Source organism: Carcharodon carcharias, chromosome 30 (genome assembly GCF_017639515.1).
Source record: "Carcharodon carcharias isolate sCarCar2 chromosome 30, sCarCar2.pri, whole genome shotgun sequence".
Classification (NCBI taxonomy): domain Eukaryota; kingdom Metazoa; phylum Chordata; class Chondrichthyes; order Lamniformes; family Lamnidae; genus Carcharodon; species Carcharodon carcharias.
In genome coordinates, this window is record NC_054496.1 from 24,736,521 (window position 1) to 24,752,181 (window position 15,661).

Here is a 15,661-nt window from a genome sequence, read left to right on the forward strand (position 1 = left end):
GAGAAACACCTTCGGAGCATCAGTGCCCCAGAGGAACACAGGGGATCAGTGCCGAGAGATACACACTCAGGACATCAGTGGCCCAGAGCAAAACATTCAGACCTTGTGTCCCAGAGAAACACACTCAGGGCTTCATTGCCCCAGAGAAACACACTCAGAGCATCAGTGCCCCGGAGAAACATAGTCAGAGTGTCAGTACCACAGAGAAAGGCACTCAGAGCATCGGTGCGCCAGAGAACCAGATTCAGGGCGACAGTGTCCAGAAAAACACATTCAGAGCATCAGTGCCCCAGGAAACACACTCAGGGAATCAGTGTCTAGAGAAACACATTCAGAGCATCAGTACGCCAGTTAGAGCATCAGTGAACTAGAGAAAAAATGTCAGGGAATCAGTGTCCAGAGATACACCCTCAGAGCATCAGTGCCCTATAGAAAACATCTCAGTGTATCAGTGCCCCAGAGAATCCTTGATAGAGCGTCAGTGCCCCAGAACAATACATTCAGAGAATAAGTACCCCAGAGAAAACCAGTCAGCGCATCAATGCCCAGAAAACGAACCTCTGAGCATCAGTGCCCCAGAGAAACCCAGTCAGATCATCAGTATAGAGAGAAATACACGGCAAGCATCAGTACCGCTGAGAAACACTTTCAGAGCATCAGTGCCTCAGACAAACACACTCTGAGCATCTTTGCCCCAGAGAAACCCAGTTAGAGCACCAGTGCCCCAGGAAACACACTCAGTGAATCAGTGCCCAGAGAAACACATTCAGTGCATCAGTACTCCAGTTAGAGCACCAGTAAACCAGAGAAAAAATGTCAGGTAATGTGTCTCAGAGATACACCCTCAGATCATCAGTGCCCTATAGAAAACCTCTCAGCGCATCAGTGCCCCAGAGAATCCTTGATAGAGCGTCAGTGCCCCAGAACAATACATTCAGAGCATCAGTGTCCCAGAGAAACACACTCAGGGCTTCAGTGCCCCAGAGAAACACACTCAGGGCATCAGTGTCCCAGAGAAACACAGGGGATCAGTGTCCCAGAGAAACACATTCAGGTCATCAGTGCCAAGAGAAATACATTGAGAGCTTCAATGCCCCAGAGAGACACATTCAGGACATCAGTGCTCCAGAGATACATAGGGGGTCTGTGCACCAAGAAACTGATTCAGAGCATCAGTGCGCCAGAGAAACACAGGGGATCAGTGCCGAGAGGTATACACTCAGGACATCAGTGGCCCAGAGCAAGAGATTCAGACCTTGTGTCCCAGAGAAACACACTCAGGGCTTCATTGCCCCAGTGAAACACACTCAGGGCATCAGTGCCCCAGAGAAACATAGTCAGAGTGTCAGTACCACCGAGAAAGGCACTCAGAGCATCAGTGCCCAGAGAACCACATTCAGGGCAACAGTGCCCAGAGAAACACATTCAGAGCATCAGTGCCCCAGGAAACACACTCAGGGAGTCAGTGCCCAGAGAAACACCCTCAGAGCATCAGTGCTCTATGGAAAACGTCTCAGCGCATCAGTGCCCAGAGAATCCTTGATAGAGCGTCAGTACCCCAGAACAATACATTCAGAGAATAAGTACCCCAGAGAAAACCAGTCAGCGCATTAGTGCCCAGAAAACGAACCTCCGAGCATCAGTGCCCCAGAGAAACCCAGTCAGATCATCAGTGTAGAGAGAAATACACGGCGAGCATCAGTACCGCTGAGAAACACTTTCAGGGCATCAGTGCCTCAGACAAAAACACTCTGAGCATCTTTGCCCCAGAGAAACTCAGTTAGAGCATCAGTGCCCCAGGAAATACTTTCAGGGAATCAGTGCCCAGAGAAACACATTCAGTACATCAGTATGCCAGTTAGAGCATCAGTGAACCAGAGAAAAAATGTCAGGGAATCAGTGTCCAGAGATACACCCTCAGAGCATCAGTGCCCTATAGAAACCCTCTCAGCGCATCAGTGCCCCAGAGAATCCTTGATAGAGTGTCAGTGCCCCAGAACAATACATTCAGAGCATCAGTGCCCCAGAGAAACACATTCAGAGAATCAGTACCCCAGAGAAACCAGTCAGCGCATCAGTGCCCAGAAAACGAACCTCAGAGCATCAGTGCACCAGAGAAACCCAGTCAGATCATCATTGTACAGAGAAATACACGGCGAGAATCAGTACCCCTGAGAAACACTTTCAGAGCATCAGTGCCCCAGCCAAACACACTCTGAGCATCTTCACCCCAGAGAAACCCAGTTAGAGCATCAGTGCCCAGAGGAACACACTCAAGGCGTCAGTGCCGCAGAGAGACTCATTCAGGACATCAGTGCTTCAGGGATACATAGGGGATCTGTGCACCAAGAAACTGATTTGGAGCATCAGTGCCCCAGAGAAACACAGAAAATCAGTACTCAGAGAAACACCTTCGGAGCATCAGTGCTCCAGAGGAACACATGGGATCAGTGCCGAGAGATACACACTCAGGATATCAGTGGCCCAGATCAAAACACTCAGGGCTTCAGTGCCCCAGAGAAACACACTCAGGTCATCAGTGCCCAGAGAAATACATTCAGGTCATCAGTACCAAGAGAAACACATTGAGAGCTTCAATGCCCCAGAGAGACACACTCAGGGAATCAGTGCCCAGAGAAACACATTCAGTGCATCAGTACTCCAGTTAGAGCATCAGTGAACCAGAGAAAAAATGTCAGGGAATCAGTGTCTCAGAGATACACCCTCAGAGCATCAGTGCCCTATAGAAAACCTCTCAGCGCATCAGTGCCCCAGAGAATACTTGATAGAGCGTCAGTGCCCCAGAACAATACATTCAGAGAAAAAGTACCCCAGAGAAAACCAGTCAGTGCATCAGTGCCCAGAAAACGAACCTCAGAGCATCAGTGCACCAGAGAAACCCAGTCAGATTATCACTGTACAGAGAAATACACGGCGAGCATCAGTACTGCTGAGAAACACTTTCAGAGCATCAGTGCCCCAGACAAACACACTCTGAGCATCTTTGCCCCAGAGAAACCCACTTAGAGCATCAGTGCCCCAGAGAAACACATTCAGAGAATCAGTACCCCAGAGAAACCAGTCAACGCATCAGTGCCCAGAAAACGAACCTCAGAGCATCAGTGCCCCAGAGAAACCCAGTCAGATCATCAGTGTAAAGAGAAATACACAGCGAGCATCAGTACCCCTGAGGAACACTTTCAGAGCATCAGTGCCCCAGACAAACACACCCTTAGTATCTTTGCCCCAGCGAAACCCAGTTAGAGCATCAGTGCCCAGAGGAACACAATCAGTGTGTCAGTGCCCCAGAGAGACTCATTCAGGACATCAGTGCTCCAGAGATATACAGGGGATCTGTGCACCAAGAAACTGATTCGGAGCATCAGTGCGCCAGAGAAACACAGAAAATTAGTACTCAGAGAAACAACTTCGGAGCATCAGTGCTCCAGAGGAACACAGGGGATCAGTGCCGAGAGATACACACTCAGGATGTCAGTGGCCCAGTCCAAAACATTCAGGCCTTCAGTGTTCCAGAGAAGCACACTCAGGACTTCAGTGCCCCAGAGAATCACACTCAGTGCATCAGTGCCCCAGAGAAACACAGGGGATCAGTGCCCAGAGAAACACCTTCAGAGCATCAGTGCCCAGAGGAACACAATCAGGGCGTCAGTGCCCCAGAGAAACACATTCAGGTCATCAGTGCCAAGAGAAATACATTGAGAGCTTCAATGCCCCAGAGAGAAACATTCAGGACATCAGTGCTCCAGAGATACAGAGGGGATCTGTGCACCAAGAAACTGATTCAGAGCATCACTGAACCAGAGACACACAGGGGATCAGTGCCCCAGAGAAACACAGGGAATCAGTTCCCAGAGAAACGCACTCTGGACATCGATGCCCAGAGGAACACAATCAGGGCGTCAGTGCCCCAGAGAAACACACTCAGGTCATCAGTGCCCAGAGAAACACACTCAGTGCATCAGTGCCCCAGAGAAAGACATTCAGGGCTTCAATGTCCCAGGGAAACAAAGTCAGATCATCAGTGCCCAGAGAAACACAGGGGATCAGTGCTCAGAGAAACGCATTCGGAGCATCAGTGCCCCAGAGGAACACAGGGGATCTGTGCCGAGAGATACACATTCAGGACATCATGAGCGCAGAGCAAAACGTTCAGACCTTTTGTCCCAGAGAAACACACTCAGTGCTTCATTGGCCCCGAGAAACACACTCAGTGCCTCAGTATGCCGTGGAAACCCAATCAGAGCATCAATGCCCCTGATAAACACTCTCAGGGCATCAGTGCCCAGATAAACACGCTCGGAGCATCAGTGCCCCACAGAACCCGAATGAGAGCATCAGAGCCCAGAGAAACACATTCTGAGCATCAGTGCCCCAGAGAAACCCAATCAGAGCATCAGTGCTGCAGGGAAACCCAGTCAGAGCATCAATGCCCCTGATAAACACTCTCAGGGCATCAGTGAACCAGAGAAAAAATCTCAGGGAATCAGTTCCTCAGAGATACACCCTCAGAGAATCTGTGCCCTATAGAAATTCTCTCACGGCATCAGTGCCCCAGAGAATCCTTGACAGAGCATCAGTGCCCCAGAACAATACATTCAGAGCATCAGTGCCCCAGAGAAACACACTCAGGGCTTCAGTGCCCCAGAGAAACCCAGTGAGAGCATCAGAGCCCAGAGAAACACACTCAGGGCTTCAGTGCCCCAGAGAAACACAGTGAGAGCATCAGAGCTCCAGAGATACATAGGGGATCAGTGCACCAAAAAACTGATTCAGAGCATCAGTGCCCCAGAGACACACAGGGGATCAGTGCTCAGAGTAACAGCTTCGAAGCATCAGTGCCCCAGAGAAACACACTCAGAGCATCAGTGCCCAGAGGAACACACTCAGTGCGTCAGTACGACAAGGAAACCCAGTCAGATCATCAATGCCCCTGATAAAAATTCTCAGGGCATCAGTGCCCAGATAAACATGCTCAGAGCATCAGTGCGCCAGAGGAACCCAGTGAGAGTATCAGAGCACAGAGAAACACATTCAGGGAATCAGTGCCCCATTGAATCACATACAGGCCATCAGTGCCCAGAGAAACACATTCAGCGCATCAGTATGCCAGGGAAACCCAGTCAGAACATTAATGCTTCTGATAAACACTCTCAGGGCTTCAGTGAACCAGAGAAACACATTCAGAGCATCAATGCCCAAGGGAAACACACTCAGGGAATCAGTGCCCCACTGAATCACACACAGGGCATCAGTGCCAAGAGAAACAGTTTCAGTGCATCAATACGCCAGGGAAACCCAATCAGAGCATCAATGCCCCTGATAAACACTCTCAGGTTATCACTGAACCAGAGAAAAAATCTCAGGGAATCAGTGCCTCAGAGACACACCCTCAGAGCATCAGTGCCCTATAGAAACACTCTCACGGCATCAGTGCCCCAGAGAATCCTTGACAAAGCGTCAGTGCCCCAGAACAATACATTCAGAGCATCATTGCCCCAGAGAAACACATTCAAGCATCAGTGCCCCAGTCAGACCATCACTGCCCCAGAGAAACTTAGGGGATCGTTGCCCAGAGAACCACACTCAGAGCATCAGTGCCCCAGAGAAACACACTCAGAGCATCAGTGCCCAGAGGAACACACTCAGTGCGTCAGTACGACAGGGAAACCCAGTCAGATCATCAATGCCCCTGATAAACACTCTCAGGGCATCAGTGCCCAGATAAACATGCTCAGAGCATCAGTGCCCCAGGGAAACACACTCAGGGAATCAGTGCACCATTGAATCACACACAGAGCATCAGTGCCCAGAGAAACACATTCAGTACATCAGTATGTCAGGGAAACCCAGTCAGAGCATCAATGCTCCTGATAAACACTCTCAGGGATTCAGTGAACCAGAGAAAAAATCTCAGGGCATCAGTGCCTCAGAGATACACGTTGAGAGCTTCAGTGCCCCAGAGAGACACATTCAGGACATCAGTGTTCCAGAGATACATAGGGGATCTGTGCACCAAGAAACTGATTCAGAGCATCAGTGCCCCAGAGGTACACAGGGGATCAGTGCCGAGAGATACGCACACAGGACATCAGTGGCACACAGCAAGAGATTCAGGCCTTCAGTGTCCTACAGAAACACACTCAGGACTTCAGTGCCCCAGAGAAACACACTCAGGGCATCAGTGCCACAGAGAAACACAGCAGATCAGTGCCCCAGCGAAACCCAGTGAGAGCATCAGAGCCCAGAGAAACACACTCAGAGCATCAGTGCCGAGAGAAAAACACGCATAGCATCAGTGCCCCGATAAACACTCACAGGGCATCAGTGCCCTAGAGAGATTCACTCAGGGCATCACATCCCCAGTGAAACCCAGTCAGATAATGCGTGCTCAGGGAAACACATTCAGAGAATCAGTACCCCAGAGTAAACCAGTCAGCGCATCAGTGTACAGAGAAATACACTCCAAGCATCAGTGCCGCAGAGAAACCTAGTCTGAGTTTCAGTACCCCAGAGAAACATTTTCAGAGCATCAGTGCCCCAGACAAACACACTCTGAGCATCTTTGCCCCAGAGAAAGCCAGTTAGAGCATCAGTGTCCAGAGGAACACAATCAGGGCGTCAGTGCCCCTGAGAAACACATTCAGGTCATCAGTGCCCAGAGAAACACCAATCAGAGCTTCAGTGTCCCAGGGAAACACATTCAGGGAATCAGTGCCCCATTGAATCACACACAGGGCATCAGTGCCCAGAGAAACACATTCAGTGCATCAGTACGCCAGGGAAACCCAGTCAGAGTATCAGTGAACCAGAGAAAAAATGTCAGGGAATCAGTGCCTCAGAGATACACCCTCAGAGCATCAGTGCCCTATAGAAACACTCTCACGGCATCAGTGCCCCAGAGAATCCTTGACAGAGCGTTAGTGCCCCAGAACAATACATTCAGAGCATCAGTGCCCCAGAGAAACATATTCAGAGCATCAGTGCCCCAGTCAGAGCATCAGCGCCCCAGAGAAACACACTCAGGGCTTCAGTGCACCAGAGAAGCACACTCAGAGCATCAGTGCGGAGAGAAAAACACGCATAGCATCAGTGCCCCGATAAACACTCACAGGGCATCAGTGCCCTAGAGAGATTCACTCAGGGCATCACATCCCCAGTGAAACCTAGTCAGATAATGCATGCTCAGGGAAACACATTCAGAGAATCAGTACCCCAGAGGAAACCAGTCAGTGCATCAGTGCCCAGAGAACCATCCTCAGAGCATCAGTGCCCCAGAGAAATCCAGTCAGATCATCAGTGTACAGAGAAATACACTCCAAGCATCAGTGCTGCAGAGAAACCTAGTCTGAGTTTCAGTACCCCAGAGGAACACTTTCAGAGCATCAATGCCCCAGACAAACACACTCTGAGCATCTTTGCCCCAGAGAAACCCAGTTAGAGCATCAGTGCCCAGAGGAACACAATCAGGGCGTCAGTGCCCCTGAGAAACACATTCAGGTCATCAGTGCCAAGAGAAACACATTGAGAGCTTCAATGCCCCAGAGAGACACAATCAGGACATCAGTGCTCCAGAGATACATAGGGGATCTGTGCACCAAGAAACCGATTCAGAGCATCAGTGTGCCAGAGAAACACAGGGGATCAGTGGTCAGAGAAACACCTTCGGAGCAACAGTGCCCCAGAGGAACACAGGGGATCAGTGCTGAGAGATACACACACAGGACATCAGTGGCCCAGAGAAACCCAGTCAGAGCACCAGAGCCCCAGAGAGCCACAGTCAGATTATCCATGGCCCAGGGAAATGCACCCAAGTCAACAGTGCCCCAGAGAAACACGTTCAGCATATCAGTACACCTGAGAAACACACTCAGGGCATCAGCGCTTAGATAAATGCATTCAGAGCATCAGTTTGCCAGGGAAACCCAGTCAGAGCATCAGTGCCTGAGATGAACATCATCAGGGCATCAGTGACACAGAGAAAAACACTCAGAGCATCAGTGCCTGAGATGAAGAACCTCAGGGCATCAGTGCCCCACAGAAAAACACTCAGGGCTTCAGCACCCCTGAGAAATGCACTCTGAGCATCAGTGCCAACATAAACACACTCAAAGCATCAATGCCCCAGAGAAAAACTCTGAAAGCATCAGTGCCCCAGGGAAACACACTCAGGGAATCAGTGCCCCATAGAAACACACTCAGGGCATCAGTGCCCAGAGAAACACACTCAGGGCATCAGTGCCCAGAGAAACACACTCATGGCAACAGTGCTAAGAGTAAATCAGTCCGCCAGGGAAACACAGTCAGAGCATCAGTGTCCCTAGAAACACACTCAGAGCATCAGTACCGCACAGAAACAGGCTCGGAGCATCAGTGCCCCAGAGAAACACACTCTGAGCACCTTTACCCCAGAGAAACCCAGTCAGAGCATCAGTGCCCAGATGAACACAATCAGGGTGTCAGTGCCCCAGAGAAACACATTGAGAGCTTCAATGCCCCAGAGAGACACATTCAGGACATCAGTGCCCAGAGAAACACATTGAGAGCTTCAGTGCCCCAGAGAGACACATTCAAGACATCAGTGCTCCAGAGGTACATAGGGGATCTGTGCACCAAGAAACTGATTCAGAGCATCGGTGCGCCAGAGAAACACCGTCATAGCATCAGTGTACTTAGAAACACACTCAGTGCATCAGTAGCACACAGAAACAGACTCAGAGCATCACTGCCCCTGAGAAACACACTCAGGGCATCAGTAACGCAGAGAAACACACTCAGGGCATCAGTGCCCCAAAGAAACACACTCAGGGTATCAGTGGCCTGAGAAACATATTCAGGGCATCAATAGCCAGAGAAACTGACTCAGGGTATCAGTGCCCCAGAGAAACACAGGGGATCAGTACTCAGAGAAACACCTTCGGAGCATCAGTGCCCCAGAGGAACACAGCGGATCAGTGCCGAGAGATACGCACTCAGGACTTCAGAGAAACACAGGGGTTCAGTGCCGAGAGATGTGCACTCAGGGCATCAGTGGCCCAGAGCAAAACATTCAGACCTTCAGTGCCCCAGAGAGACACATTCAGGACATCAGTGCTCCAGAGATACAGAGGAGATCTGTGCACCAAGAAATTGATTCAGTGCATCAGTACGCCAGAGAAACACAGGGGATCAGTACCCAGAGAAACACCTTCAGAGCATCAGTAACCCAGAGAAAGACAGGGGATCAGTGCTCAGAGAAAGACAGGGGAACAGTGCCGAGAGATACACACTCAGGGCATCAGTGGCCCAGAGCAAAACATTCAGACCTTCAGTGCCCAGAGAAACGCACTCAGGGCTTCAGTGCCCCAGAGAAACACATTCAGGGCTTCAGTGCCCCAGAGAAACACAGGGGATCAGTGCCCAGGGAAACGCACTCAGAGCATCAGGGCTACAGAGAAACACATTCAGGGCATCAGTGCCCCAGAGAAACCCAGTCACAGCACCAGAGCCCCAGAGAACCACAATCAGGTTATCAATGGCCCAGGGAAATGCATTCAGGTTAACAGTGTCCCAGAGAAACACATTCAGAGCATCAGTGCCACAGAGCAACACACACAGTGCATCAGTGTCCCAGAGAAACACACTCGGAGAATTAGTGCCCGAGAGAAACCCTGTCAGATGATCAGTGCCCTGAGAAATACCCTCAGAGCCTCATTGCCCCAGAGGATCACACTCAGGGCATCAGTGCCCCAGACAAAAACATTCGGAACTTCAGTGCCCTGAGAAACACACTCAGAGCATTAGTGCCCCAAAGAAACACAACTAGGTATCAGTGCCCCAGAGAAACACGCTCGGGTCATCAGTGCCCAAGAGAAACAGACTCAGAGCATCCGTGCTGTAGAGAAACACACTCAGAGCATCAGTGGCCTGAAAAACACGCTCAGGGCATCAGTGCCCCAAAGAAACACACTCAGGGTATCAGTGCCCCAAAGAAACACACTCAGGGTATCAGTGCCCCAAAGAAACACACTCAGGGCATCAGTGGCCAGAGAAACGCTATCAGGGCATCTGTGCCCCAAAGAAACACACCCAGGATATCAGTCCCCAGAGAAACACACTCAGAGCAATCGTGCTGTAGAGAAACACGCTCAGGGCATCAGTGCCCAGAGAAACACAATCAGAGCATCAGTGCTGCAGAGAGGCTCATTCAGGGCATCAGTGCCACACAGAAATATATTCTGGGCATCAGTGCCCCAGACAAAAACATTCAGAACTGCAGTGCCCCAGAGAGACACACTCAGGTTATCAGTGCCCAAGAGAAAAACACTCAGAGCATCAGTGCCCCAAAGAAACACACTCAGGTATCAGTGCCCCAGAGAAACACGCTTGGATCATCAGTGCCCAAGAGAAACAGACTCAGAGCATCCGTGCTGTAGGGAAACACACTCAGAGCATCAGTGGCCTGAAAAACACGCTCAGGGCATCAGTGCCCCAAAGAAACACACTCAGGATATCAGTGCCCCAAAGAAACACACTCAGGGCATCTATGCCCCAGAGAAACCCAGTCAGTTCATCAGTGCCCAGAGAACCACAGTCAGAGCATCAGTGGCATAGAGAGGCTCATTCAGGGCATCAGTGCCACAGAGAGACACACTCAGGCTATTAGTGCCCCAAAGAAACACATTCAGAGCATCAGTGCCCAAGAGAAACCCACTCAGGGTATCAATGGACAGAAAAACAGACTCAGGGCATCAGTGCCCCAAAGAAACACACCCAGGGTATCAGTGCCCTAGGGAAACACACTCGGGTCATCAGCGCCCAAGAGAAACACACTCGGAGAATTAGTGCCCTGGAGAAACCCAGTCAGAGGATCAGTGCCCTGAGAAATACCTTCAGAGCATCAGTAACCCAGAGAAAGACAGGGGATGAGTGCCGAGAGATACACAGTCAGGGCATCAGTGGCAAAACATTCAGACCTTCAGTGCCCAGAGAAATGCACTCAGGGCATCAGTGCCCCAGAGAAACACATTCAGGGCTTCAGTGCCCCAGAGAAACACAGGGGATCCTTGCCCAGGGAAACACACTCAGGGCATCAGTACTACAGGGAAAAACATTCAGACCTTCAGTCCCCAAGAGAAACACACTCAGAGCATCCGTGCTGTAAAGAAACACACTCAGAGCATCAGTGGCCTGAATAACATGCTCAGGGCATCAGTGCCCCAAAGAAACACACTCAGGGCATTAGTGGCCTAAGAAATGCTATCAGGGCATCTGTGCCCCAAAGAAACACACCCAGGGTATCAGTCCCCAGAGAAACACACTCAGAGCAATTGTGCTGTAGAGAAACACGCTCAGGGCATCAGTGCCCCAGAGAAACCCAGTAAAATCATCAGTGCCCACAGAAACACAATCAGAGCATCAGTGCTGCAGAGAGGCTCATTCAGGGCATCAATGCCACACAGAAATATACTCTGGACATCAGTGCCCCAGACAAAAACATTCAGAACTGCAGTGCCCCAGAGAGACACACTCAGGTTATGAGTGCCCAAGAGAAAAACACTCAGAGCATCAGTACCCCAAAGAAACACATTCAGGGCATCAGTGGACAGAGAAACACGCTTGGATCATCAGTGCCCCAAAGAAACACACTCAGGGCATCAGTGGGCAGAGAAACAGACTCAGGGCATCAGTGCCCCAAAGGAACACACCCAGGGTATCAGTGCCCCAGAGAAACACACTCGGGTCATCAGTGCCCAAGAGAAACACACTCAGAGCATCCGTGCTGTAGAGAAACACACTCAGAGCATCAGTGGCCTGAAAAACACGCTCAGGGCATCAGTGCCCCAAAGTAACACACTCAGGGCATCAGTGGCCTGAGAAACACTATCAGGGCATCGGTGCCCCAAAGAAACACACTCAGGGCTTCGGTGGCCAGAGAAACACGCTCAAGGTATCAGCGCACCAAAGAAACACACTCAGGGTATCAGTGCCACAGATAATCACACTCAGTGCATAAGTGTCCCAGAGAAACACATTCGGAGCATTAGTGCCGGAGAGAAACCCAATCAGAGGATCAGTGCCCTGAGAAACACCATCAGAGCATCATTGCCCCAGACAGACACACTCAGGTTATCAGTGCCTCAGAGAACCACACTCAGAGCATCAGTGCCCCAAAGAAACACTTTCAGGGAATCAGTGGCCTGAGAAACACACTTAGGGCATCAGTGCCCCAAAGAAACACACCCAGGGTATCAGTGCCCCAGTGAAACACGCTCAGAGCATCAGTACCCCAAAGAAACACACTCAGGGCATCAGTGGACAGAGAGACACACTCAGGGCATCAGTGCCCCAAAGAAACACACACAGGGCTTCAGTGGGTCTGAGAAACACACTCGGGTCATCAGTGCCCAAAAGAAACACACACAGGGCTTCAGTGGGTCTGAGAAACACACTCAGGGCATCTGTGGCCAGAGAAACATCCTCAGAGCATCATTGCCCCAGAGAATCACCCTCATGGCATCAGTGCCCCAGAGAAAAACATTCAGAACTTCAGTGCCCCAGAAAGACTCACTCAGGTTATCAGTGCCCCAGAGAAACCCAGTCAGAGCACCCCAGAGAACCACAGTCAGGTTATCAATGGCCCAGGGAAAGGCATGCAGGCCAACAGTGCCCCAGAGAAACACATTCAGGGAATCAGTGCCACAGAGAATCACACTCAGTGTATAGGTGTCCCAGAGAAACACATTCGGAGCATTAGTGCCTGAGAGAAACACAGGGGTTAAGTGCCCAGAGAAACACATTCAGAGCACCAGTGCACCAGAGAAACACACACTGAGCATTTTTGCCCCAAAGAAACACATTCAGGTCATTAGTGCCCAGAGAAACACATTGAGAGCTTCAGTGCCCCAGAGAGACACATTCAGGACATCAGTGCTCCGGAGATACATAGGGGATTTGTGCACCAAGAAACTGATTAAGAGCATCAGTGCGCCAGAGAAACACAGGGGATCAGTGCCTCAGAGAAACACACTCAGAGCATCAGTGCCCCAGAGAAACACAGGGCATCAATGCCCAGAGAAACACCTTCAGAGCGTCAGTGCCCCAGAGAAACACAGGGGATCAGTGCTGAGAGATACGCATTTAGGGCATCAGTGGCCCAGACCAAAACATTCAGAACTTCAGTGTCCCAGAGAAACACACTCAGGGCATCAGTGCCCCAGAGAAATGCAGTCAGAGCACCAGAGCCCCAGAGAACCACAATCAGGTTATCAATGGCCCAGGGAAATGCACTCAGTGCAACAGCGCCCCAGAGAAACACCTACAGGGCAACAGTGCCCCAGAGTAACACATTCAGGGCATCAGTGTCCCAGAGAAACACACTCAGAGCATCAGTGCCCGAGAGAAAACGAGTCCGAGCATCAGTGTGCCAGAGAAACAAAGGGGATCAGCGCCGAGACAAACGCACTCAGGGCATCTGTGGCCCAGAGCAAAACATTCAGACCTTCAGTGCCCCAGGGAAACACATTGAGGGCATCAATGCCCCAAAGAAACACAGGGCATCAGTGCCCCAGAGAAACACGGTCAGGGGATCAGTGCCCCAGAGAAACAAATTCAGGGCATCAGTGCCACAGTGCAACACACTCAGTGCATCAGTGTCCCAGAGAAACACACTCAGTGCATCAGTGCCCAAGGGAAACTCAGTCAGAGGATCAGTGCCCTGAGAAACACCCTCAGAACATCATTGCCCCAGAGAGACACACTCAGAACTGTGCAGCAGAGATGCACGCTCAGGGCATCAATGCACCAGAGAAACACTTGCAGAGGTTCAGTGCCAGAAAGAACCATACTCAGGGTATCAGTGCCCCAAAGAAACATACTCAGGGCTTCAGTGGTCTGAGAAACACACTCAGGGCATCTGTGGCCAGAGAAGGACCTCAGAGCATCAGTGCCCCAGAGAATCACACTCAGGGCATCAGTGCCCCAGACAAAAAACATTCAGAACTTCAGTGCCCCACAAAGACTCACTCAGGTTATCAGTGCCCCAGAGAAACCCAGTCAGAGCACCAGAGCCCCAGAGAACCACAATCAGGTTATCAATGGCCCAGAGAAACACATTCAGAGCATTAGTGCCCCAGAGAAACACACTCAGGGTATCAGTGCCCCAGAAAGACACATTCAGGTCATCAATTCCCCACAGAAACACAATCAGAGCATCAGTGCCCCAGAGAAACCCAGTCAGAGCATCAGTGCCCAGAGAGACACATCAGGTCATCAGTTCACCACAGAAACACATACAGAGCAACACTGCCCCAGAGAAACACACTGAGAGCATCATTGCCCCAGAGAAACCCAGTCTGAGCATTAGTGCCCAGAGAAACACACTCAAAGTATCAGTGCCCAGAGAAACACACTCAGGGAATCAGTGCCACAGAGAATCACACTCAGTGCATAGGTGTCCCAGAGAAACACATTCGGAGCATTAGTGCTGGAGAGAAACCCAATCAGAGGATCCTTGCCCTGAGAAACACCATCAGAGCGTCATTACCCCAGAGAGACACACTCAGGTTATCAGTGCCCCAGAGAAACACACTCATTGCATCAGTGCCCCAAAGAAAAACACTCAGTGCATCAGTGGCCTGAGAAACACACTCAGGGCATCAGTGTCCCAAAGAAACACACTCAGGGTATCAATGCCTCAGAGAAACACACTCGGGTCATCAGTGTCCAAGAGAAACACACTCAGGGCATCAGTGCCCCAGAGAAACCCAGTCAGATCATCAGTGCCCAGAGAAACACATTCAGAGCCTCAGTGCTGCAGAGAGGCTCATTCAGGGTATCAGTGCCCGAGAGAAACACATTCAGAACATCAGTGCCCAGAGGAACACAATTTGGGCGTCAGTGCCCCAGAGAAACACATTCTGGTCATCAGTGCCCAGAGAAACACATTCAGAGCCTCAGTGCTGCAGAGAGGCTCATTCAGGGTATCAGTGCCCGAGAGAAACACATTCAGAACATCAGTGCCCAGAGGAACACAATTTGGGCGTCAGTGCCCCAGAGAAACACATTCTGGTCATCAGTGCCCAGAGAAACACATTGAAAGCTTCAGTGCACCAGAGAGACATATTCAGGACATCAGTGCTTCAGAGATACATAGAGGAACTGTGCACCAAGAAACTGATTCAGGGCATCAGTGTCCCAGAGAGACACATGTAGGACATTAGTGCTCCAGAGATACATAGGGGATTTGTGCACCAAGAAACTATTTCAGAACATCAGTGCCCCAGAGAAACACGGGTGATCAGTGCTCAGAGGAACACCTACGGAGCATCAGTGCCTCAGAGAAACCCAGTCAGTGAACCAGAGGCCCAGAGAACCACAATCAGGTTATCAATGGCCCAGGGAAACGCAATCAGTGCAACAGTGCCCCAGAGAAACACACTCAGAGCATCCGTGCTGCGGAGAAACACACTCAGGGCATCAGTGCCCCAGAGAAACACATTCAGGGCATCAGTGCACCAGAGAAACACATTCAGGGCATCAGTGCCACAGAGCAACACACTCAGTGCATCAGTGTCCCAGAGAAACACACTCAGAGCATCAGTGTGCAAGGGAAACTCAGTCAGAGGATCAGTGCCCAGAGAAACACACTCATAGCATCAGTGCC

General features: G+C 50.7%; 1 protein-coding gene across 1 annotated transcript in view; it reads left to right on the forward strand.

Moving 5' to 3' along the window:
• Nucleotides 1-15,661, forward strand: part of LOC121271227 (adhesion G protein-coupled receptor L1-like) — a 1,693,562-nt gene that overhangs the window by 851,100 nt on the left and 826,801 nt on the right. The gene's annotated exons all lie outside the window — the stretch shown is intronic.